At 40.8% G+C, this 25,327-nt stretch overlaps 1 non-coding gene across 1 annotated transcript; it reads right to left on the bottom strand.

The window, feature by feature from the left end:
• Window positions 1-247: 247 nt before the first annotated feature.
• Window positions 248-353, bottom strand: LOC145641306 (small nucleolar RNA R71). Its single transcript, XR_014115350.1, has one exon. It is a non-coding gene; the product is annotated as a small nucleolar RNA R71 (small nucleolar RNA).
• Window positions 354-25,327: the final 24,974 nt, after the last annotated feature.

Here is a 25,327-nt window from a genome sequence, read left to right as displayed (position 1 = left end):
GAGGCAATATAGTGGGGCTAAGAATGAGAGCCCGTTGAACCATCTTAAAGAATTTGAAAAATATTGCAACACCATCAAAGTCAACGGAGTTTCTCAAGAGTTCATACGCCTCAAGTTGTTCCCCTTCTCTCTCATAGGAAGATCCTTAGAGTGGCTAGATAAAGAAGTGAATCCCAACTCCTTGAGAACATGGGATGATGTTACAAAGGCCTTCTTGTCCCGTTCTACCCTCAAAAGAAGACGATGGAGGCAAGAGACTTGATTCAAGGGTTCAAGCAAAGGCCAAATGAAAGCCTTTACGAAGCATGGGAGAGATACAAAGAGTATCAAAGGGAGTGCCCTCACCACGGAATCCCAACATACCAAGTGGTCCAAATCTTCTATGGCGGTTTAAGTCCCCAAGGCATGTCATGCCTTGATGGGGGGGGGGGGCCGGGGGTCCTATCATGAACAAGACTGAAGAAGAAGTGGTGGACATTATTTAGGACGTGGTGACGTACTATAGAGATTGGCAAGATGGGGAGAGAGACTCTTTAAGCAAGCAATCTTCATTGTACTCGGTGGACCATCTAAATGCGATCAACAACCTTTCCTCCCAAATGACAAACTTGGGAAAGGAGATGACCGCAATCAAAGCCAAGCTGGAGAGCACTTCTTCTTCTTCCCAAGCTTCGAATCTTCCCTCCCAATTTAAGGGGAGAGGTACTCCTTCTAACTCTCAACCCCCTCCCTCTTCACATAATATGCCTATGGGTTGTTTGTTTTGTGATGCATGTGGATCGTATGATCATGACTCTAGTAATTGTCCTAATGAATGTATTGATGAGTTTGATAACAATGAGAGTGAGCATGTGAATTATGTGTCAAATAATATTGCTCAAAGGTTTGATAATCAAAGAGGTCAATGGAATAGGAATTACCAAAACCAAGGCAATTTTGACAACTATAATCAAGGTGGTGGTTATAGAAACCAATGGAACCAAGGTTCTCGTGCTAGCTATAATAACCAAGGTTATAGTGGCTAAAATCAAAGCCAAAATTATGGTAATCAAAACCAAGGTTATGGAAATCACAACCAAGGTTGTGGTAACCATAATCAAGGTGGTGGTAACCATAATCAAGGTTATGGTAAAAATCAAAATAGGAGTACTTGGAACAACCAAGGGAAGGGCAATTTTCAAAATAATGCTCAAAGAGGTCCCTCACCCGGATTTGTTCCAAGGACTCAAGGAGAAAATTCCTATTCACAACCTTCTTCACCTAGGACCAATTTGGAAGAAATAATTGAGAATCAAACCAAATTGTTGAACACATACATGGCCGTTAGTGATAAGAAGTTTAATGAAATGATGACCCACAATAAAATGCTTGAAAACCAAATTTCTCAACTTGCTCATGCTTTGAAAGATCATGCAAGCCCTTATTCTTTACCTTCCCAAGGTCTTGATCCCAAGAAACACGTGAATGCTATTGTTACAAGGAGTGGTAAGGTTCTTGAGGAGAGATTACCTAGGAAGGGTGAGGATAAGGAGGTTCCTAAGGAAGCCTTGGTTGAGAATGAGGGGGATAGGGCATCATTGGATGAGGTTGTGGTTGAGACACCTAGAGAGGTGAGAGTAGAGAAAGAAATTGTGAAACCCAAGCTCCCTTACCCACAAAAATTCATGAGACACAAATTGGATGAACAATTTGGGAGATTCATTGATATGCTAAAACAACTTCATCTTTCTCTACCTTTTATCGATGTGATCAACCAAATGCAAAATTATGCCAAATTCCTCAAGGACATTTTGAGTGGGAAAAGGACTTGTGAGTTTGTGGAAACTATCAATTTGACCGAAAATTGTAGTGCTATCATCATGAACAAAATGCCACCCAAATTAAAAGACCCCTGAAATTTCTCCATCCCTTGTGCCATTAACAAGATGCAAATTGATAATGCCCTATGTGACTTGGGAGCTAGTGTGAGGATAATTCCATATTTGGTTTATCAAAGGCTTGAACTAGGGGAACTCTTACCTTCTAACATTACCTTGCAATTAGCCGATAGGTCAATCAAGTTTCCAAAAGGTAAGGTAGAAGATGTTCCATTGAGGGTTGGGAAGTTTGTGTTCCCGGTGGATTTTATTGTGCTTGAAATGGATGAAGATGCTACCATTCCAATCCTTTTAGGTAGACCCTTTCTTGCTACCTCGGGTGCTATGATTGATGTGAGGAGTGCAAAGATTTCCCTTAAGGTAGGAGATGAGGTCATTGAATTTGATTTTAATGAAAGCATGAAATATCCATATTCTTCTCTAGAAAATTGCATGATGATTGATTCACTTGATCATGTTTTGTCTTCCATGCCTGAGCACTTGCTCACCTCTAACGATGCTCTTGAGAATGTTTTGTTGAACAAGGACAAAGTAGGTACACCATGCAAGGAAGTGGCATTCTATGAAGAATTTCTTAATGGAAGCATGGAGGAAGTGGATGAGCAAATGTGCTTGAAAATCTCAAGCCAAGAAGCTTTGCAAGCGGCCACATCAAAGGAAGGTAATGGTGTGCCTATGGTAGAGCTCAAACCTCTACCATCACACCTTAAGTATGAGTTCTTGGGCCCTCATTCCACTTACCCTGTGATACTTAGTGCATCCTTGAGCGCGAGCCAAGCTCAAGCGTTATGTGGTGTTTTGAGAAAGCACCAAGGTGCTTTGGGGTACACAATTGATGATCTTAAAGGTATAAGCCCCGCCTTGTGCCAACACCACATAACACTTGAGGAAGGCGCCCTTTCTTCTATCGAACGACAAAGAAAACTACATCCCCAAATGGGAGAGGTAGTTAAGAAGGAGATCACCAAGCTATTGAATGCGGGAATCATATTCCCCATCTCTAGCTCAAGGTGGGTCTCCCCCGTGCATGTCGTTCAAAAGAAGGGGGGCATGACCGTGGTTGAGAATGAGAAGGGTGAGCTCATTCCAACTAGGACGGTCACGGGTTGACGGATGTGTATTGACTATAGGCGTCTAAACACATCCACCAAGAAGGATCACTTCCCTCTTCCATTTATTGATCAAATGCTTGAAAGACTAACAAGGCACAAATTTTATTGTTTCCTCGATGGATATTCGGGATTCTTCCAAATCCCCATCCACCCCGATGATCAAGAGAAAACTACCTTCACATGTCCTTATGGGACCTTTGCCTATCAAAGAATGCCCTTTGGGTTATGCAATGCACCCGCTACATTCCAAAGGTGCATGATGTGTATTTTTTGGGATATGTTGGAGGAGGAAATGGAGGTCTTCATGGATGACTTTTCGGTGGGGGGTGTCTCATTTGAGGAGTGCCTTGTGAACCTTGAGAAGTGTTTGGAAAGATGTGTTTAGGTCAATCTTGTTTTGAATTGGGAGAAATGCCACTTCATGGTGGAGGAAGGTATAGTGCTTGGGAACAAGATTTCAAATAGAGGCATTGAGGTGGATAAGGCAAAAATAGAAGTGATTGAGAAACTTCCACCTCCGGTGAATGTCAAGGGTGTGAGATCGTTCCTTGGTCATGCGGGTTTCTATAGAAGATTCATCAAGGATTTTTCACCTATTGCTAAGCCCCTAAATGACCTTCTTCAAAAGGATGTTGAGTTCATTTTTGATGACAAATGCTTGAAGGCATTTGATAGATTGAAGAAGGCCCTTATCTCCACTCCTATTGTTCAAGCCCCAAGGTGGTATCTTCCTTTTGAATTGATGTGTGATGCAAGTGATTGGGCTATTGGAGGTGTTTTCGGATAACGTGTAGACAAGAAGATTCATGTGATTTACTATATGTCCAAGACACTCAATGGGGCTCAAAAGAACTACACAACAACGGAAAAGGAATTTTTAGCAATGGTGCACTCTTTTGAGAAATTCCGTTGTTACTTGTTGGGTTCCAAGACCATAGTCTTCACGGATCACGCGGCCCTCAAGTATCTATTTGCCAAGAAAGAGTCCAAGCCTAGGTTGATTCGATGGGTGCTTGAATTACAAACTTTTGAGATTGAGATTAGGGACAAGAAGGGTGCGGAAAATGTTGTGGCGGACCATTTTTCTCTCCTTAAGGGTGATCAAATTCATGATGATGGTTCACCTATTGAGGATAAAATGCTTGATGACTTCTTATATGCCATAGAGGTGAAGGAACTCCCATGGTATGCCGAATTGGTGAATTTTCTAGCATGTGGGGAGTTTCCACCCTCTTTCTCAAAGAACCAAAGGAAGAAAATCAAAAGGGAGGCAAGACATTACTTTTGGGACTATCCCATCCTATACAAACGAGGGGTTGATGGCTTACTTAGGCATTGTGTTCCAAATGAAGAGGTTCCTAGTGTTTTAAGGATGTGCCACTCGGACTCTAGTGGTGGGCATATGGGTGTTTCCAAGACCGCTACCAAGGTTCTTCAATGTGGTTTGTGGTGGCCGCATCTCTTCAAGGACTCATGGGGCTTTGTGAAGTCATGTGACCGATGTCAAAGGGTTGGGAATATCTCCAAGAGGAATGAGATGCCTCAACAACCCATTCTTGAGTTAGAGGTGTTCGATGTTTGGGAGATTGACTTCATGGGACCATTCCCATCTTCATATGGTAATCAATTCATACATGTGGATGTGGACTATGTTTCTAAAGGGGTTGAGGCCATTGCCTCCCCTTCTAATGACCACAAAGTAGTGTTGAAGTTGTTCAACAAAATCATCTTCCCAAGGTTTGGCGTGCCAAAGGCTGTGATAAGCAATAACGGATCTCATTTTGTTCACAACGCCTTCCAAAAGATGTTGAGGAAACATGGAGTGCATCAACGGTTCGGCCTTCCATATCATCCTCAATCGAGTGGCCAAGTCGAGGTCTCCAATCGTCAAATAAAGCTCATTCTTGAGAAGACGGTTGCAAGGAATAGAAAGGATTGGTTGAACAAGTTAGATGATGCTCTTTGGGCTTATAGGACGGCTTTTAAGACGCCTATTGGTACTACTCCATATCGCCTTGTCTATGGCAAATCGTGCCATCTCCCGGTAGAGCTTGAACATTGTGCCTTATGGGCCATCAAGAAGATAAATTTTGACTTAGCTAGTGCGGGGGAGAAGAGGTGGTTGGATCTTCACGAGCTAGAAGAACTTCGACTTGATGCTTACGATTGTTCTAGCACCTACAAGGCTCGCTCCAAGGAGGTTCATGACAAGTTGATTGAGAAAAAGGATTTTTGTGTAGGTGACAAAGTCCTCCTCTACAATTCAAGGATGAAGTTGTTCCCCGAAAAGCTTATGTCAACATGGAGTGGACCATTCTTGGTGAAAGATGTTTTTGATAATGGTGCCGTGGAGATTTCTCCTTTAAACTCCTCATCTTCATTCAAAGTTAATGGTCATCGGCTCAAGAAGTCCTATGATGGAGTGTTTGTTGGACTTGTTCACAAAATGATTCTTTTTAGGCCACCATGAGATGGTGGTGCACGTCGAGCTAACAACGTTAACCAAAAGCGCTTACGGGAGGCAACCCAGATTCTCATCTCATTTCTCTTTCCTTTCTTTTCTTTTATTTTTCCTTGATTGGTTTTTGATTTCATTTTTGAGTTGGTTTTGTGTTTGTCTTGTAGGTCGCCCATTATCATCACTTGTTGGAAAGAAGGGGTTTGAAGAAGAGTTTAAAGTGAAGGGGAGAGGGCTCCCCGAGGGCTAGGAGAGACCTCGGGGGCATTTTCACCTCTTTGAAGCAAAATTGAAATATCATTCCAGGGACTTCCCGCGGTTGCCCCGCGGTCTCTCTGCGGGCGCGGGAGGTTCTGGAGAGGCCTCGCAAGAGTTGGAGAGGGCGTGACCCTCATATCAAGCATAATTGAATTTCTTTCCAAGGACTTCCCATGGTTGCCCCGCGGTCTCTCCGCGGGCGCGGGAGGTTCTGGAGAGGGCGCGTAATGATTGGAGAGGGCGCGGGCTTCAATTCGAGCACAATTGAATTCCATTCTAGGGACATCCCGCGGTTTCCCCGCGGTCTCTCCGCGGGCGCGGGAGGTTTTGGAGAGGGCGCGTCATGTTTGGAGAGGGCGCGACCTAAATTCAAGCAAATTTGGAACCCCATTCCAGGGACTTCCCGCGGTTGCCCCGCGGTCTCCCCGCGGGCGCGAGAGCTATTGGAGAGGGCGCGGAAAATTAGGAGAGGGCGCGGCCCCCATCAGGTATTAAAATTCTAAAAATTCCAGGAGGTCCCCGCGGTCTCTCCGCGGGCGCGACATTTTCGGGAGAGGGCGCGGCGATCTAGGTTTATTACTCGGGCACGCCCCTCGCCTCTCTCTCTCCTCTCTTATTTCCTCCTCTTCTCCTTATTTTTCCCCTTCCTCTCTCTACCTCCTCTCAAACCCTAACCCCAAAACATCAATTTCTCACAAATTTCTTCACCGTTTGCCCAAATTTTTCACAAATTCTTCCATATTCCTCCATTTTCAACACTCCTACTCTTCTTTCTCGAGCTCTTTTGGGAAATTTTGGGTCTTTGAAGTGCTTTGAGTTTAATTTGAGTCTCTAATCTTGGTATACTTCTAACCTTTGTAATATTTTTGTCAATTTCAATTGATTTCTTTACATTGGTTTGTTTACCTTGAATTTGAGCATGATTTTTGTGTTTTATGGTTGATTTATGGGAAAATTGGTATATTTGGGTGATTGTTACTTTTTCTTGTTGATTCATGATTATATTGATGAATGATTGTTGATATTGTTGTTTGTTGTTTGATTTTGGTTGTTGTGTTGATTGGAACAGGTACCTTGTAGTTTGTGGTGGTTTGGTTGGATTTGTAAGGAGGTTTGTGAGTAATTTTTGGTGGAAGTTGTTTTGTTTGAGGGAGTTTGTTGTGTTCTTGTGAATTGTGTGAATTTTGTTAAAATGGATTTGATAAGAAGAGTCAAAAGTAGCAAGAAGCGCTCAAACCAATCCCCCGGCCAATCTTCTCAAGGCCAATCCTCAAACCCTCAACCCCAACTGCATTCCACAACTCAAGATGATGCTCCTCCTCCTCCTTTACCCCCTCTCAAATTTTGGAACCGGTCTAAACAAACCCCCATCTATAACAAAATGAAAGACCGGAATTTTAGACCCTCTCGGCATTACTTTCGTGAGGATATGGCCAAGCTAGGTATTGAAAATGACCTTGACATCCTTCTAGATAACCTAAGCTTGGCTGAGTTTCTAAAATCGGCCCCTAGAACCTATTTGGAGCCTTCCATTGAGTTTTTCTCCACATTTGAGTTCAATAAGGTGGGATAAACCGATTTTATTATTTCCTTCTAACTCTTCAATGTCAAACACACCATGAACCTAGCCGAGTTCAATGTAGCCCTTGGTTTCAACCCCAATGGTGATATCTTCGAGCCCCTTATCTCCCTAGTCCAAACTGAGTATAATGAGGTTTCTTGATGGAAAACCATAGCCAACAGGAGGGAGTTTGATTCGAAGAAGTCCCTTGCTAGTGAAATTATCCATCCGACCCTTAGGATCCTTCATAGAATTCTTTGGTATTCGGTCTTTAATAAGCAAGATTTGGGGAAGTTATCTCGGGAGGAGATTATGGTGTTATGGATGGCTACCAAGCCGGAGTTAGGGTCAAGGATTAATTTTGGCTATATCTTCATGAATTGTTGTAAGGAGATAATGCATGGGGTCGAAACGAGGGAAATTCATTGTGGGGGCATGGTGACACGTCTTGTGTCGTATTTCAAGCAAGAGGGGTTCTTGAAGTCTTGAACTCTGGTTGGAAGGAGTGAAGACGTGTGGATCAGTTTGAAGCAAGTTAACACTTTGCGTTTCAAAACTAGCACTAGGAGAGCCGGCACTTACTCTCGGCTAGTGAGAAATACCCACCATTGCCTACTCCCTAACCCGGCCGCCACCTCCATCCTTCGTGAGGCTAGAAGCATTTGGATGGTCCCTAGGGAAAATGGGAGGATTGATGATGAGATGGAGGAGGAGGATGAGATTGATGGGGGTGATGGGAATGATGAGGAAGAGGAGGAAGGAAGAGGAGAAGAATATGATGAAGAGCAACAACAACCGCCACTACAACAACAACAACATGAGCATTTTCATGATGATGCTCAAAGAATAAGAAGAGAAAGGAGACATCAAAGACAACAACAACAAGATTTCCAAGGAGATGCTTATCTCCGAGAGATGGAGGCCATGAGAGCCAACATGGAGCGCATGCAATTGATCATGCAAGGTATGTACTCGGACCACCAAACTTTGTCTTATCAAACTAGCGCCTTGTATGACGCTAGTGTGCGTAGGGGGGAGGTCACACCTCCGGTCAACTACCCTTATGTGCCGCCCCAACAAGGGCCGGTACCTTCATGGGGCGGTGACAACCTCCCTACGTACCCATATTGGCCCGGGGTGGAGGACCCCGATGTGCCAAGGCGTGACTTCCCACCTTATGATTATAGGGTCTCACGGGGGAGTGATTATCGGGGTGATCCCGCATACTACTATGTTCACCCCCATCACCCCGAGCCCTTTGTTCAGCCTGAGCCCTATGACCAATTAACCCAATCCCAACTTGACCTATTCCGGGGTCACTATGGTTTTCCTCCTAGTTACACCGGAGGTTGGGATACGTGTGATGATGGTGCCGGCCCTAGTGGCCAATAGTCCCCTTATGCATGTTTGCTTCCCTTTTTGTTCTCCCCTTTCCCTACTTTGCATGTTTATAGGCATCGCGGTCGATGCCTTCATTTTGTGAGGGGGGAGGGTCAAAAAGGATGTTTTATGTTGGTTTCGGGAGGCACCTGGGGCTCGGTGGGAAGTCTTTGATAAGGCTTTTAGTGGATTTCTGCTAATGGTCTCGTTGGTCTGTTGCTTGTTGTTGTTTTGTTTCATTTCTTGATGTTTTTGGGAGTTTCTTGAGAAGAAAAAAAAATAAATAAAAATTTTAATGATGATGGTTTCTCTAGGTTTTTGTATATAATTTTTATCTAAGTGTTTTATTGTTTGCTTTTGTTTGGAAGTTACTAACAATTTCATTTTGTATATATAGCCTTTTTCTTTAACTCACCTTGCTCGTAGCCTATGCTTTGGATTGCGGAACCTTTTGGAGAAGCACGTTCCTACTTCTTGGGTACTTTAATTTAGCACGGATGCTTGGTGAGGCCTTTCTTATTTTACCTCTTTATTTTCACTTCTTCATTTTCTTGGTTGCTTAGATTAGGATTAGATTTAGGAAAAGTTGAATGGTTCGAGGATGTATGAATTTAACACCTAGTGTGTTTGGGGTCTTTGGCAATGTGGCCATTAGAGCGCTTGTATGTCGATTGGGATAAACGTGTTATGATTGCATCTTTGCCCTTTTCCTCTTTCCCTTTCTTGTCCTTGTCTAAGTTTTCCATCTTCTTCTTTTCTTTTCTTTCCTTTTCTTTTAATCTTGTTTGTGTGCATAACTTTTTGAGGCTTTATTTTCACTCTTTCTCTTTTTGAAAATTGGGCTTGTATGCAATGGACTTTTGCTTTTGAATAATAGTCTTCTTAGGTAATAATGGTATGCACGGTTTGAGATTACGTTTGGTTGATTCTAGGATAAAGCATGCTAAGATAGTTGTCTAGAACTAGGGGGATCATGAAACCGGATTCTACTCGTTTGTGGCATGTTGGTAGTTGCTCCCTATCTTTGATTTGACAACCTTAGTGAGTTTTTGCTACAACCATGTGAGATTTATATTTGTTCAAGCTTTCATCATACTCTTGCATGAGCGGCATGGATCCTTGATTTTCGCAAACCTAATCTAGAATCTTAGCGTATGATTCCTAAGACCGTGACCGAACTACCTAGGGAGGACAAAGGCAACTTTTCGGGGAGGTATTTTTCTTTTTCTAGAATAGTCCCTTTTTGTTTACTTTTTTTTTGTTGGGTTTGGGATACATTTGCCTACTAGTTACCCCTTTGAACCTTTTTCCCTCTTTTCAAGCCGCATAATTAGATATCTTGAGCCTTTTGTTTCATTCTCCTTCTTTTTGGTTTTTGTGAAGCAAAGGTCAATGTTTGGCGATTGTGGTCTATGAAGTTGGCGTTTGGTTCGAATTGGTATGCATAATTGAGTTGTTTATATTTGGTGAATAATGGCAAATGCTTATGTAAAAGCCATCCTTAGTAAAAGAGGCAAGGATGTTAATAAATGCATTTTTGAAAAAAAAAAGCCGTCCGAATTGAAAAAGGCAAGGACAAATGCTTTTAAGGAGTTCAAGGAAATAAAAACAAATTTATAAATGAGAAAATGCAAAAAAAAAAAAAAAAAAAAAAAAAAAACCATAAAATTCAAGTGTCTTTCTCCTCTCTATGCATTGAGGACAATGTTTCTTTTAGCTTGGGGGGAAAGCGCTTGCGCTTTTTGTTCTAATGATTGTAGATTGTTTCTTTGAATAAGCTTGGGGGTGTTAATACGTTTTTGTTTGGTGATACTTAAGTTTGGTGTTGAGATTTGGCCGGTCTTTGCTTAACAATTTAGGATAACCACCAAATTTTAAATTTTAGCCTACCTTAACCCTTCTTGCCTTGCGTTACAACCTTGGGGAAGACCTTTGGAACTAGGAGTTGAGTCTTTCATCGGTGGAGGGAATCATAGGTTGTAGACAAAGGAAAGAGGATGCGAAATCAAGATGTCGAGTAACCCAAAAAATTTAATCTTTTTCCGGTTCCTTCGCGGAATCTATGAGATGCTCACTAAGGGGAGACATGAGATTAGTAGGGGGAACGCGGTAAGACCGTTTGGGATGAAAGTGGAATGTGATAACTAGTTCCTATGCTTATCATATTTGTGTTTCAATCAACCTTAGGTATCTTATAACGTGCATACCATAATTCTCTTTAGAAAGGTTGTTATTCATTTGAATTATAATCTCTTTGTAAAGTCCATTTCGTAAAGATTTTGTTTCCTTTTTCCTCTTTCTTTTCCTTCTCCGGTTTGCCTCTTGGGGATTTGGTGGAGAGTTATGGGTAAACTCTTAGAATACCCTTACGAGGGCATCACTCGTCCTTTAGAGCGATCTAGGGGTTTAAATGGCTTGTTGTAGCTAAAAACAACCGTGATTCCTACGATAGTGAGTCTTAGTGTAAATTCTCGCCCCTCTTTTTCTTTTTGCTTCGAATAAGCCCTTTTATTCCTTTTTAGCCTTTGTTTTGCTCGAGACGAGCAAAAGTCTAGCTTGGGGGAATTTGATGAGTGTCGTTTATGGCACTCATAGGGTAGTCTATTAGGGTTATTTCTTTCTTTTTTTTCATGCTTTCTTCTCTTATTTTTGGTCCTTTTTCCTTAGGTTTCTTTTTTTCCTCTTTTCTTTTTGGTTCTCGTATTTTCCTCGTGTTTTCCTTTTATTTGGCTCTTTTTCCTTGTATTTCCTTTCTTTGTTTGCTTGTGTAGGTATTTGGAGAATCACTTTTGCAAAGGAATCAAGTTGGGGCCTTAATGATCAAGTAAGGAAGAAGCATTTGGCTAGAGAGGGCTTAGAGAGGCCTTGGAGAGGCCTCGGAGAGGTCTCCAAGGTATTTCCAGCAGGCCGCGGGCGCGGTTCAGTGGAGCTGCGGGTGCGGGCTTAAGAAGAGCAAATTGCAAGATTTTGGAAGGAGCTTCCCGCGGTTGCCCCGCGGGCTCTCCGCGGGAGCGAGAAATCTTGAGAGGGCGCTCCATCTCAGAGAGACCGTGGCCCCCTTATTGAGTTTTTGGAGCAGGGAATTGGCCGCAGGCGCGACATCTTTGGCCGCGGGCGCAGGTGCTGCCCAGAAAGCCCGCGGAGGGTTCCGTACCCATTTCTCCGCGGCTGCGGATTCATCGAGAGAGACCGCGGGATTTGCCGGTTTCTTCTTTACCTATAAATAGAATTGTAATTCCTTTTCAAAAGGAACTTTTTGATAATTTTTCATTAGCTTAGTTTTAGAGAGTGAATTTAGAGAGAAGTTAGAGAGAAGTTCTTGGTTTTGGATTTGTAACTTAACATTTTATCAATCAAGTTTGGATTTCTTCATTTTCAATCATCAATATTATTGAGAATCTCTTCCTTCTTTCATCTTTTACTTACTTGCTATTTGATTTTTGCTTGTTGCTTGTTCTTCTTTGGATTTGAATTTGATATTGTTGAATATTTTGATTTCTCTTAGATTTTGTTATAGAATGAAGATTAATGAAATTTCTAGTTATTTGTTCTTGAATTTCACCATGATTAGTGAGTAGATTAGTTTCTAGGGAAAGGAGGAAGCATGTTTGATTAATGAAATTGCTAGTGGATGCTCTTTGATTGATTGATTTGTTGCAATTAAATTGGTTGACATAGTTTTGCATGTGATTGATTAGACTAGGAGTGATCAACCTATAAGATTAATCTAGATTGCATTGCAACTCTTAATGACATGAACAATTGAATTAAAAGTTACTCTAATTGATTGGGTTTGCTTGTGATTATTCTTGATTTGCCTTTTATAGTGACACCTAGATTGGCCTATAGGAGATAGCATTTGAACTCTCTTGATTGCTACTATTGTTAGTCCATTGTAATACTTGAATTAATTGATTGAGCTCTAAACTAGCATTATCATTGAACTTGCATGTGGAACCCATATCCCTAGTGTTTAGACCTTTGTTTTACTTGATTAGACTTGTTTTTGTTTACCATAGTGCCAACCATAATCTCAACTCCATCTTCGAGGTAGCTTGACTTAGACTCTAGTTTTCATCATTGCATTCCCTAGGGATCGACCCTTAACTTTCCCTATATTCATATAAGGTTGGTTAGGTGTTTACAAATTTTGTTTGACTTGGGGGAAGGGTAGATAACGACATACATTTTCCTATTGTCAAGTCCGTAGCTACGAAATTTTCCGGTAATTCAAGTCCTGCGGGAGGAGCAAACCTTTCTACATCGAAATATTTGTTCCCCATCGTAGAACGAAGAACAAGCTTCTCCAACGACTTTTCTTTGACGCATAATTATTCCATCTTTTGTTGCAAGGCTTGAGTCTCGGCATTTTTCTTTTCAGCCTTTTTAAGTTTCTTAATTCTTCTTTCCTCGGCCTCTTGAGCCTTTTCTTCTCTCAAGCGAGTAATCTCTTCTTGAAGTTGCTCAATGGTCGACAGTGTTGTTGGACTAGGACTAGTTGTCGAGGGAAGGTTGTTTGAAAGGGATGGATTTTTTTTATGGTAAATGTAGAATGCGAACGCCCGGGAGTCTTCGTTCCCAAGCTTGAAAACCGACCCTAAAAGAAGTACGAAAGGATAAGTAAATCAATACGCTTGTTTAGAAGACAAAAAGAAGAAATAACGACACAAGATATTTTCAAATGGACAACATTACCCTTAAACAATTATTCAATGAAGATATTGTTTGAACGAGCCAATTTGTTTTCCCAAAAATAAAAATGGCTCACAATAATAGGCGCGCGCATTCGAATCACTTACGCTGGCTGGGGTCGCGCAACTCATTGAGTTGCGCGCGCCACCTGCTCGTAATTTTTTTTTTAAAATTCGAGCGTTTATTTTATATTTTCCATCATATATTTTTCAATTTTTTTATGTTACCCTTCGAATACGACTCAAAATTACAAAGAGACAACTCCATAATTAGGAACCTAAACAAGGCTTAAGAGGAAAAAAAAAAGACTATCCTAACACGTCGCATAAATCACATAAGCATACCATAAGCCAAGATACACATAATGCCATTTTAAAGTCAAGGCTTAGGTGTCCAAAGGTACCATATCTTAGGAAACGACCCACAAATCAATCACTCAATGTGTTGACTCATCGCATCGCTCTCCTTAGATTTGTTGGTGATATGGATGGGATGATTGTTATTGATTTTAGGTTAGAAGCCTAGTGTTGGAAACCCCTAGTCAATGAGCCAATCCCCAAAGGTTAAAGTGTGCTGTGATTATGCATGATGCAATGTTGCTTGTTTGGTTTTTATTTTTTTGCAAAAGGAAGATATTATGCGTTCAAGTGTCTCTCTCTAACTAGAGATTATCCAAGTTAATTCCCATTACAACCAATAGGCAACCTAGTGTTGGAAACCTTGGACCATAACTAAGAACTAATCTTGTAACCTCTAAGTCCCTAAGTGGAGTCGCCACTGTAAGAAGGGTGTTCCCATTGTAGGGGATCCTTCCTTAAATTCCCATGGCCATTTAAAAGCCCAGGACTTTACACTTGTTATGGTGTATTAGGATTTGAATTTCTGACTGTTCGGGGGACCTTAAATTAGAATTGATTCTATCATTACACTTTTTAAGAAACAAGTAGGAGTCGCCAATGAGTTTTGGGTAAACCCATAAACCTCGTTCATGCCTTTCTCCCATGTGGAATTCATGGGATAATTAGCACAAATCGTAAGTTCACTCAAGCCCAAATTGGTCTACATAAACCCGAAATGAGTTCGGGAGCGAGGGTACTAAAATAACGTTCTCTTTACAGGAGAATCGCTATTCTAGCCCTAGTATGGCCTCTACTAGCTCTTTCTTTTTTACAATTTCATCACAATACAATATATGCAACGCGATACCTAAAACTAAGTTAGTTGATTTTATTTAAAAGCATTAATCACGAAGAAATTACATTGCAAAGTCGTTATTCTTTATTTAATTCAAATTTGTGAAAGGAGCAAAAGTAACCAAGATTCGCTTTGGCTTAAGTGGTCAATCAATCAATTAATTATTCAATTATAATCTTATTTAACGCAAGATACTATGTGGAATTGATTAATTAAATATCCTTTTAATGTGGTAAAACAACACTATTTTAAAGATTAAAGTTCTTTTCAACAAGAAAAGTAGATGTGATTTATCTAAGTGCTCGGGAATTTACTACTTCTCTTTGCTAGATCTCCGTTTAAAACACTTATGGTCTCCTTCTTGTTCAAGAACCTCCGCCGTAGTAACAAAGATTAAGAGGGGTGAGTGTTTAGGACAAGAGGGTTTAGTAGCACAAGTTCATAAGAGTTTTTGCCAGGATCTTAGGTTAATTTCTGTGTGTTTAAGCCTCGTATTAATCCCCTATTAATTGGAAATGGGTGCAATTAGGGTTTTAAGCAATCTGCCGCAACAGGTGTCGCGTGCATCTAGATGAGTTGCGCGTGGCATCCCAGCGCAAGTGATTTAGTTGTGCTGCTATGGGCAGCGCAATAGAATGTCCTGCGCGCGGCATTATGGTAAGATTTGATTCTATATTTTTATGAAATTCGGAATCTCTCGCATGGGTATCTATTGATGTTGCGCTAGGTGTTACATGCAACTGAATTAGTTGCGCGCGCCAGACCCGCGCGACTCATTGAGTTGCACGCGGCTTTTTCTGCTACAACATTAAATTTAACCCAGGCGCCACTAAATACGTCGTTATTGGGTCATAAGCACGGGCTTAAGCCTAGTTATGATTGGGTTTAGTTAATTAGACATTATTTTGTATTTGTTTTGGGTTAGGTTAGTCTTTTTGCTTCATTGCGGTTTAGCCAGTCATCCATAAGCATTCTTCACTTCGATCCAACACGAAGATGGTTTTATTTCTCGTCATTGCACTACCTATCGGGACAGGAAACCAAAAGTATATTTCTACAAGAGCATTAAGAGCTAACACATCATTGACGTTGATGTTCTTGGTAGCATTATTGGCCTTGGAAGATAAAGAAGAAGGAGTGTCGTTCTTCTTGTTTTTCAAAGTGTTGTTGTTGTTGTTGTTGCTACCAGCAATCTTCATCGACTTATCCTCAATTTTGATCTTTATATCGTACACGGCTTCAAAGGTGTTTAGAGACAGAAACTTCAAGTGTTGCTTGTACTTATGAGTTAGATTTGCAATAAAGAGGCGAACCATCTCCTTCTCCTTAGGAGGATCTACAAGTAGTGCAGCTGGTTCTCTCTATTAGGGTTTGGTGAGTCCGACTCACCACGGAAACAACTTTGACCCAAGGAACCACTCGTAATTAATAAAACAATAAAGAATAAATAAATAAACACAAGAAAAGGAAGAACGAATCATACCCTTGAAGCGAGCTTTGCCCTCTCAAAACGGGCTCTTACTTGAAAGCCTTGAGCACCGCAAATGTCGTGCCTCCAACGGTATCCACCCACAAAGAACGAACACGAATTTTAAGGTCCGCTACCTTGGGGTTAGCAAGGTCCGACCAAAACTCAAGTGTTAATGGAGTTTATAAGTTTTTCCCAAAATATGGAATGCTCTTTCTAACTCCCACTCAAGCACTTTACTCCAAATCCCAAGGTTGGTATTTATAGAGGAAAGTATGAGTGGGAATTTCTATCCCATCAATGTGGGATCATGAAATTCCACAAATTAATTTAAAGCTAAATTAAATTAAAATTGCAAACTAATAATAAATCTACAAGTGGCATTACCATGTGAAATGGGTTGGTGAGGACCACATGGAGAGTAGGGGACCATACTTGCTCCCCACTCAATACTTTTCTTGTGCTACATGTCCTTACCCACTTGATCCCATATTCCTCAAGCTTCCCCATAGTGATCGGCCCTATGGCCAACCCACAAGCCCAGCCATGAGCCCAGCCCGAGCCCAGCCCTGCACCAAGATGCGGGCTGCTGTTGTGCGTGGCTGCTAGTTCGTGCGCTGCTAGCACGCCTAGCTTGCGGCAACTAGCTGCTGCATGCAAGTGTATCATTCGGATGCTCGTGGCATTCCGATGCTAGGGGTATTTTTGGAATATGGTCGATTTATTATTATTTTGCGCGTCTCGTCTTTTTATTATTTTTGACTCGACTTCCGACGATCGGTTTCGACGCTCCAAGCTTGAATTACCGACGTCTAAACATTTAACACTCGGGCGACGAAATAATTTCTTGGGTGTGACCAGAAGGGTTCGTATATTTTGACCTTACTGACGTCGAGTCGGTTCGTATATTTTGCTTTGGCTTGACCAGAAGGGTCCAATCAAGATTAAGCTGTAATATTAATTATATTAATATTACTGATCGGAAGCGGCCTCCACCCAGGCATTCCGATCACTTGACCTTACTGAATATATTAGTTTTCTAATAATTCTTAATCCGCTACCAGAATAATACACTTGTTTGAAGGACACCATTCCTTTCAATCTCCCACTTGTCCTTCCGGACAAGTGTGCATTTAGTGTATAGCCCTTTTCCTATGTCTCTTCATGAACTAAAGAGTAAGATTACTCGTCATCTTTGTTCCATCCAGAAGTGTTTCTCAAAATTCGAGTTTCACTGTCAATATGCAGATGATTTCTAAAATCCATCTGAGCACGACCATGCATTTTCATAGTCTCGCTCTTCGAGAGGCCTTGTAAACAACAAGACAAGTTCCCTATTGTTAGTAGGGGGACATTTCCAGTCTTGTAATGTAGCTTCTCTTACTAAGAGGACCTAGCCGCTCGATATCTGTTGTTATAATCCCCAGTTACGGTAGACGTTTGGCGGATACCAAGCGGACTAGTACTGAAACAAGAGACCTCCCACTACTCATGGTCAAGGAAAAGAGTTTCGATAGTAATAATGAGAAAAATACTTATGACGATTTTAAATCTCTTAAAGTATTCTCATAGGTCGATCCAGTATGGTTCTAAACCAATACCTGTGCAAATGATTTATATCCTCATAGCAGAAGAAACGGTGCTATAAATCATACTACACACTAATCTCTAATGGTCATTAATCGTCCACAAAAAATATGACCTTGATTATGGATAATTTTCGATTAAAATATTCAATGTTCACTTAATATGTGTTTCTTTATCCAAGCCATTGACTTGATACCCTATTTTGAATATTTATTAAAATCGAATGGACTCGTTATTTAATTCTAAACCACAATTAAATAGAGACGGAGTGAATTAAATTGCATGAAAAGTTTTAATTACTCCAAAAACTAAATGGTTCATCATAGTGCTTTACATTAACATTGTCCAAAATTTAATTAAAACACTATAATATGGAAATCAAAGCCAGTTCACGACATGCTTGATTCCCATTGCCTCAATATGTTTTTTGTGCTTCACTTGAGACAAGAGTTTACTAAGTGGATCGGCTACATTGTCATCCGTTCCCACTTTGCAAATTCTGATTTCACCCTATGTCTTCCATTCTCGAATCATGTGAAATCGCCTCTTGACATGTTTGACCTTCTGATGTTCTCGTGGCTCTCTAGCCTGAGCAATAGCTCCATTGTTGTCACAATGGAGGTCTATTGGACCCTTGATGGAGGGTACAACACCAAGTTCATCAATGAACTTGCGAATTTAAACTGCCTCCTTGGCTGCCTCAGACGCTGCCAAGCACTCGGCTTCAGTTGTAGAATCAGCGGTTTTGCTTCGCTTTGCACTCTTCCAACTAAACGCTCCTCCATTGAGATAGAATATGTATCCAGATTGTGACTTGGACTCGTCTCTGTCTGTCTGGAAGCTTGCGTCGGTATATCCCTTAACAACCAATTCATCTTTACCTCCATAGACCAGGAATTTATCCTTGTTCCTTTTAGGTACTTCAGAATATTTTTTGTCTGATTGGTATTGGCTCGTAGCACTCAAGGCATACGATACATCCGGCTTAGTACATATAATGGCATACATGATCGATCCATTAAGCGAAGCATATTGAATACAACTCATCCTTTCTCGCTCATCAGGTGTTTTTGGACACTGCTTCTTGCTTAAGGTTATGCCATGTGACATGGGTAGGTGCCCTCTCTTGGCTCCTTCCATTTAGAATTGAGCTAATACCTTATCGATGTAAGTACTTTGACACATTCCTATCATCCTCTTTGATCTATCCCTATAGATCTTGATGCCTAGTATGTACTAAGCCTCTCCCAAGTTTTTCATTGAAAAACATTTCCCGAGCTAAGCCTTTACAGACTCTAACAACGGAATGCTATTTCCAATGAGCAAAATGTCATCGACATATAAGACTAGGAAGGCGATGTCACTCCCACTGACATTCTTGTAAACACAAGACTCATCTGGATTCTTGATAAAACCAAACTTACTGATGGCTTCACCAAATTGCAGATTTCAACTTCTACTTGCTTTAATTCATAAATAGACTTCTTAAGCTGGCATACCTTCTTAGGATTGTTCTGGTCGATAAAGCCTTCAGGCTGTGTCATGTACACAGTTTCTTCCAAAATTCCATTGAGGAAGGCGGTTTTGACATCCATCTGCCATATTTTATAATTGTAATATGCAGCAATCGCTAAAAGAATTCGAACGGACTTAAGCATAGCTACTGAAGAAAAGGTTTCATCATAATCAACACCGTGAATTTTCCTGTAACCTTTTGCTACCAGCCTTGCTTTGTAAATAAATACATTTCCATCTTTGTCGGTTTTCATCTTGAAAATCCATTTACATCCGATAGGTGTGTAACCTACGGGTAAATCAACCAAGTCCCATATTTGATTTTCAAACATGGAGTCCATTTCGGATTTCATGGCCTCTTGCCATTTTGCAGAGTCGGGGCTCGTCATAGCTTGCTTGTAGGTTGCCAACTCATCTCCATCCACTACTAAGATGTCTTGATCTCGGTTAATACAACACCGAGATATCTATCAGGTTGAGATCTTGGCCGAGTTAACCTACATAGGGTGATGGAATGAGCATTTGCATTGTTGGTTTGACTTTGCATATTTTGACTTTGACCAATGTCAACAGATGCTTCGTGAGCACTTTGATTGTCAACTTGTCCTTGTTGCTCGTCCTCTCGAACTTCGTCGAGTTCGATTTTCCTCCCACTTGTCATTTTGGAGAGATGCTCCTTCTTCAAAAAGACACCATCACGAGCAACAAACACTTTGTTCTCAGATTTGTTGTAGAAGTAATACCCTTTGGTTTCTTTTGGATAACCCACAAAGTGAACCTTGTCAGATTTCGGATGAAGTTTGTAAGAAATGAGTTTCTTGACATATGCTTCGCATCCCCTAATCTTGAGAAAAGACAACCTTGGAGGTTTATTTGTCCATAATTCATATGGATTCTTTTCCACTGCCTTTGACGGAGCACGATTCAGTGTAAGTGCCGTAGTTAAAAGTGCATGACCCTAGAAAGAGATTGGAAGTTCACTAAGACCCATAATCGATCGGGCCATGTCTAACAGGGTTCGATTCCTCTTTTCAGATACTTCATTCCATTGAGGAGTTCCCGGAGGTGTTAACTCTGAAAGTATTCCATGTTCTTTCAGATGGTCATTGAATTCTTGGCTCAAATATTCGCCACCTCGATCCGATCGAAGCGCTTTGATTTTCTTGCCAAGTTGGTATTCAACTTTGTTCTGAAATTCCTTGAATTTATAAAACGATTCAGATTTATGCGACATTAGATAGACATAACCATATCTACTATAGTCGTCCGTGAAGGTTATGAAATACCGATAACTACTCCTTGCGGGTGTACTCATTGGCCCACATACATCGGTGTGTATTAGTCCCAACAAGTCACCGGCCCTTTCTCCCAACTTGGAGAATGGTTGCTTTATCATCTTGCCTAATAAACATCCTTCGTAATTCTCAAAGGATTCTAAATCAAATGAGTCAAGAATACCTTCTTGAAGAAGCTTCTTGATGCGTTTGATGTTAATGTGGCCAAGACGACAATGCCACAAGTAAGTTTGACTAGACGGTGTAGTCTTAGCTTTCTTTGCATGATTATTAACGTTATAAATTTCTTTGTCTAGACATAACACATAAAGACCATTTTCTGAATGTGCTGTACTATATAAAACATTATCGAGATAAAATGAACATAATTGGTCCTTAACTCGAAATTCAAAACCTTTGGCGTCCAATGCCGAAATTGAAATGATGTTTTTGGTAATGTTGGGAACACAATAAACATTGTCAAGTTCCAAAACTAGCCCCGTGGGCAAAGACAAACAAAGAGATCCTACGGATATAGCACCAATCCTTGCTCCATTTCCTACCCGGAGCTCGATCTCTCCCTTCCCTAGCCTCCTAGTGTTCCTTAATGCCTGTGAATCGAAACAAAGGTGTGAGCCACATCCGGTATCTAATACCCATGAAGCCGAGCTAGTGAAGTTAAAGTCTATAACGTAAATACCTGATGTAGAAGCAACGGTTCCGTTCTTCTTATCTTCCTTGAATTTGAGGCAGTCTCTCTTCCAATGTCCCTTCTTCTTACAATAGAAGCATTCGGAATCAGACTTAGAAGATACTACCTTTTTCTCCTTGTTGTCTTTGGTAGCTTTCGGCTTAGGCGGAAAGTTCTTCTTTCCTTTCCCCTTGAAGCCCTTCTTCTTTTTTCCTGCCCTTTTGAATCGCTTGCCCTTCTTAATCATTTGCATATCATGCCTTCCCTCATCCTTGAGCGACTGCTCAGCTTGCTTCAACATCCCATGAAGCTCGGTGAGGGTTTTCTCCGTGCTATGCATGTTGTAGTTCATCTTGAGCTGGTCATAGCCTTTGTGAAGGGAATGGAGAATGATGTCAATAGCCATTTCAGTTGAATACCCCGCATCAAGCCTTCCCATGTTCTCAAATAATCCGATCACTTTGAGCACATGTGGGCTGACTGGCTCTCCTTTCCTGAGCTTAGTCTCCAGGATCTGCCTGTGGGTTTCAAACCTTTCAGTTCGAGCCTGTTCTTGAAACATATTCTGTAACTCAGAAATGATCTCATAGGCCCATTCCTTCTCGAAGAAGGTTTTCTAAAGTTCAAGAGATATAGTGACTAGCATTACGCACTTGACATCCCGATCGGCTACTTGCCATCTGTTAAGGGCTGCTTGAGTTACCTCCTCATTGGGAGCCTTGGGCATTTCCTCATCAAGGACATACTCTTTCTGTTCTTGCATAAGAACGATGCGCAAATTCCTTTGCCAATCAAGGAAATTGGTACCACTCAACTTCTCCTTGTCGAGAATTAAGCGTAATGAAAACTAGTTGTTTGAGGTTGAAGACATGATTCTACAATTGAAAGAATTTTAATGAAAAACCATTCAAAATTACTTAAATAAGATTGAATTTTATTCATGCTAATTTTCAATACTTATTTAACGTCTTATTTACACGTAAAATTGTCCCTATTTTGTGAAAATAAGGCGATTCCAAGATCTGAAGAAACAAAGAGTGGTTAAGCATGCTTTGGCTTGTCTTAACACTCTATCTTTTAGGGTAAGCATTTCCTTGCTAATGGCTCTAAGCCACTCTTGGTTAGACAATCGTCGCATCTAATGCATCCTTGACGATGTATCTCTTCTGCCACGGTATGTGAGGACTCCTCACTCATACCGATGAGTTAAACCAAAACCAATGTGCACACCCGATGTGCCTTATGAGCCTTGGAGAAGTGATGGCACCTCGCTTTGGCGTAGCCTACCATCACCCTCGTTCGGTTGGTAAGTGTTGTTATGGAAAGGCAAGTTTGACTCAATATTATTAGGGACCTAGGAATTCTATGTTGGCTGATTTATGTGAAGTTAAATAATCATTGCAACATAAAGAAAAACTAAACATGCATCTAACGAATAATTCACATGTATATATAAGCATAAAATATAAAGCGAAATTATAAATGCATATTGGCAACTAGCATGACCCCTTGAATTCTTCAAATCTTCAAAAGGTCTTCATTTGCAATTCAAGGCTTTGTCTTCCAAGATACGCCGTCTTCAAGACTTAACCAAACTATGCAAATACTAGTGTCTACGACTAGGAATAATCTAAATATTAAGGTACAAAAATACTTAACGGTGCGTAGACTGTATTTAGATTTACAAAAATACATAACGGAACGTAGTTCGTATTTTCTATCCTAATCGGGTCCCACTAGTTGCCATTTTATAAAACCTGTGAGAAAGAATATATATTCCATTCATCCATTCACTATTTGTGAATGGCCCATGCAATTTACAATATCAAACAAGTAAAATGCATTTAAACAACGCGCGCACTAGTAACTAATCTAGGTGGTTAATCCGATTAACACGCCTAATTAAAACTAGTCAAAGTTGTTTAAACGATTATGTAATTTGACTTCATTAATTAATTGAAGCTCCCACTAAATTCCGCATTTCACTTAATCAATCCAATTAATTAAGTCGATAGCACCCAAACATGTCAAAATAAAATTTTGCCAATGCCGCTTAAAACCGAGGCCTAGCCTCCACAAATTATAATTAAAATAAACAAAATTAATTAAATAAATAAAACGACAAAATATGCAATATTAAGCCAACCGCATTTCAAGTGGCTTTCGCTTTAAGCGTTTTGCCAAGGAAACTCGAATAATCGCGGCTCATGCAAATCAAGCATACTACGGCTATTCACCTCACCGCACCAAGCATATGCACACAAAAAACTCCGCACACACGGCTCGCGGCAAGCAGCCATGGGCTGCTGCCACTGCCGCACGCACGCGCACACACAACCATGGCTGGTGGTGCGTGGCTGGTGCGGCCGTGTGCTGCTGCAGCGCGTGTGGCCGCACGTAAGGCGGGGCAGCCACCTTGGCAGCCACATGCGGGCTGCTATGCAGCCTGGCTAGTCAAGGGTGGTTCTTTGCCTCGTTTTGCGTGCCATGGCCTCGGGGGTTTGATCCCATTTCGCGAGAAATAATTAATTAAATCTATATGAATTTTAGAACTAACTCAATGAGCAAAAAAATAAAAATTTAAACAAGTCTAACTTAATAAAATTTCAAAGTGCAAAAAACAAAAATAATTTCAAGAACCATTCTTAATTAAATTGGTTTATCTTGGTGCAATAACAAAGTTGAGGCAATTTCTCACTTTTAATTTAATCAATTTAAATTAAACTTGAGAATTTAACAAAGGGGAAGTTGGAAAAATATGAACTTTAATGTTCAAATGAAAATTCCAACATCTAAATTTTGTGAATCCTTGAAAATTATATCTTCCAACATGAAGATAACCAAATTTCTATCAGAAAAATTAAAACTTTATGTTTCCAATCAACTCAAAATGATTAAAACAACAAAGTTTAACACAAAATAACATGGAATTTAGTGGTTATTAAAGTTTCAATCACTTATCACAAATAAAGATTGAATCTTTAACACTTAGGAAGCCTCAAAACAAAAAAATTCACACTAAAAAGCAATTAGTTTGCAATTATGTGAAAATAAATCAACCTTTAAGAATCAAATACTACCAAGTAAGTGTGCTTTAAGGGGACTTAAAAATGCAGAAAATAATGCAAATAATCAACCACATAATCAACAAGTTATTCCATTAATTTCAAGGTTAGAAAAGGCTTAACATTTTTCGTCAAAAACGAAAAATCCCTTAAAAAAGGCATTTCTGGTCAGAATTTGGCTAAAATCACAGGCCCAACGGGGTAAAAACCTTTCCAAAACACCTTTTCCACCCAAAATTCACTAATTTTGGGCGAAAATCTGGGTTCTAGGCCAAATTCGACATTAAAAAAGGGATTAAAATAAATAAAATTGAGCTACTAATCTAATTAGCAACTTAAACCAAAAAAATAAGCCAAAATAAACCTTGAAAAACATGATTATAAAAATAAACGAGCGGGGCTCCGATACCGCTGTTGGGGTTTGGTGAGTCCGACTAACCGCGGAAATAACCCCGACCCAAGGAACCACTCGTAATTAATAAAACCATTAAGCATAAAAAACTAAACACAAGAAAAGGAAGAACGAATCATACCCTTGAAGCGAGCTTCGCCCTCTCAAAACGGGCTCTTACTTGAAAGCCTTGAGCACCGCAAATGTCGTGCCTCCAACGGTATCCACCCACAAAACACGAACACGACTTTTAAGGTCCGCTACCTTGGAGTTAGCAAGGTTCTACCAAAACCCAAGTGTTAATGGAGTTTAAGAGTTTTTCCCAAAATATGGAATGCTCTTTCTAACTCCCACTCAGGCACTTTACTCCAAATCCCAAGGTTGGTATTTATAGAGGAAAGTATGACGGGAATTTCGACAAATTAATTTAAAGCTAAATTAAATTAAAATTTCAAACTAATAATAAATCTACAAGTGGCATAACAATGTGAAATGGGTTGGTGAGGATCACATAGAGAGTAGGGGACCATACTTGCTCCCCACTCAATACTCTCCTTGTGCCACATGTCCTTACCCACTTGCTCCCAGATTCCTCAAGCTTCCCCATAGTGACCGGCCCTATGGCCTAGCCACGAGCCCAGCCCGAGCCCAGCCCCGCACAAAGATGCGGGAAGCTGCTATGCGCGCAAGCCACGCACTTGGTGCGGGCTTGCTGCTGTGCGTGGCTGCTAGTGCGTGCGCTGCTAGCACGCCTAGCTTGCGGAAGCTAGCTGCTAGCACGCCTAGCTTGCGGCAGCTAGCTGC

Source organism: Chenopodium album, chromosome 7 (genome assembly GCF_948465745.1).
Source record: "Chenopodium album chromosome 7, dcCheAlbu1.1, whole genome shotgun sequence".
In the NCBI taxonomy this organism is placed as follows: domain Eukaryota; kingdom Viridiplantae; phylum Streptophyta; class Magnoliopsida; order Caryophyllales; family Amaranthaceae; genus Chenopodium; species Chenopodium album.
This window is presented reverse-complemented; position numbering and strand designations above follow the sequence as displayed.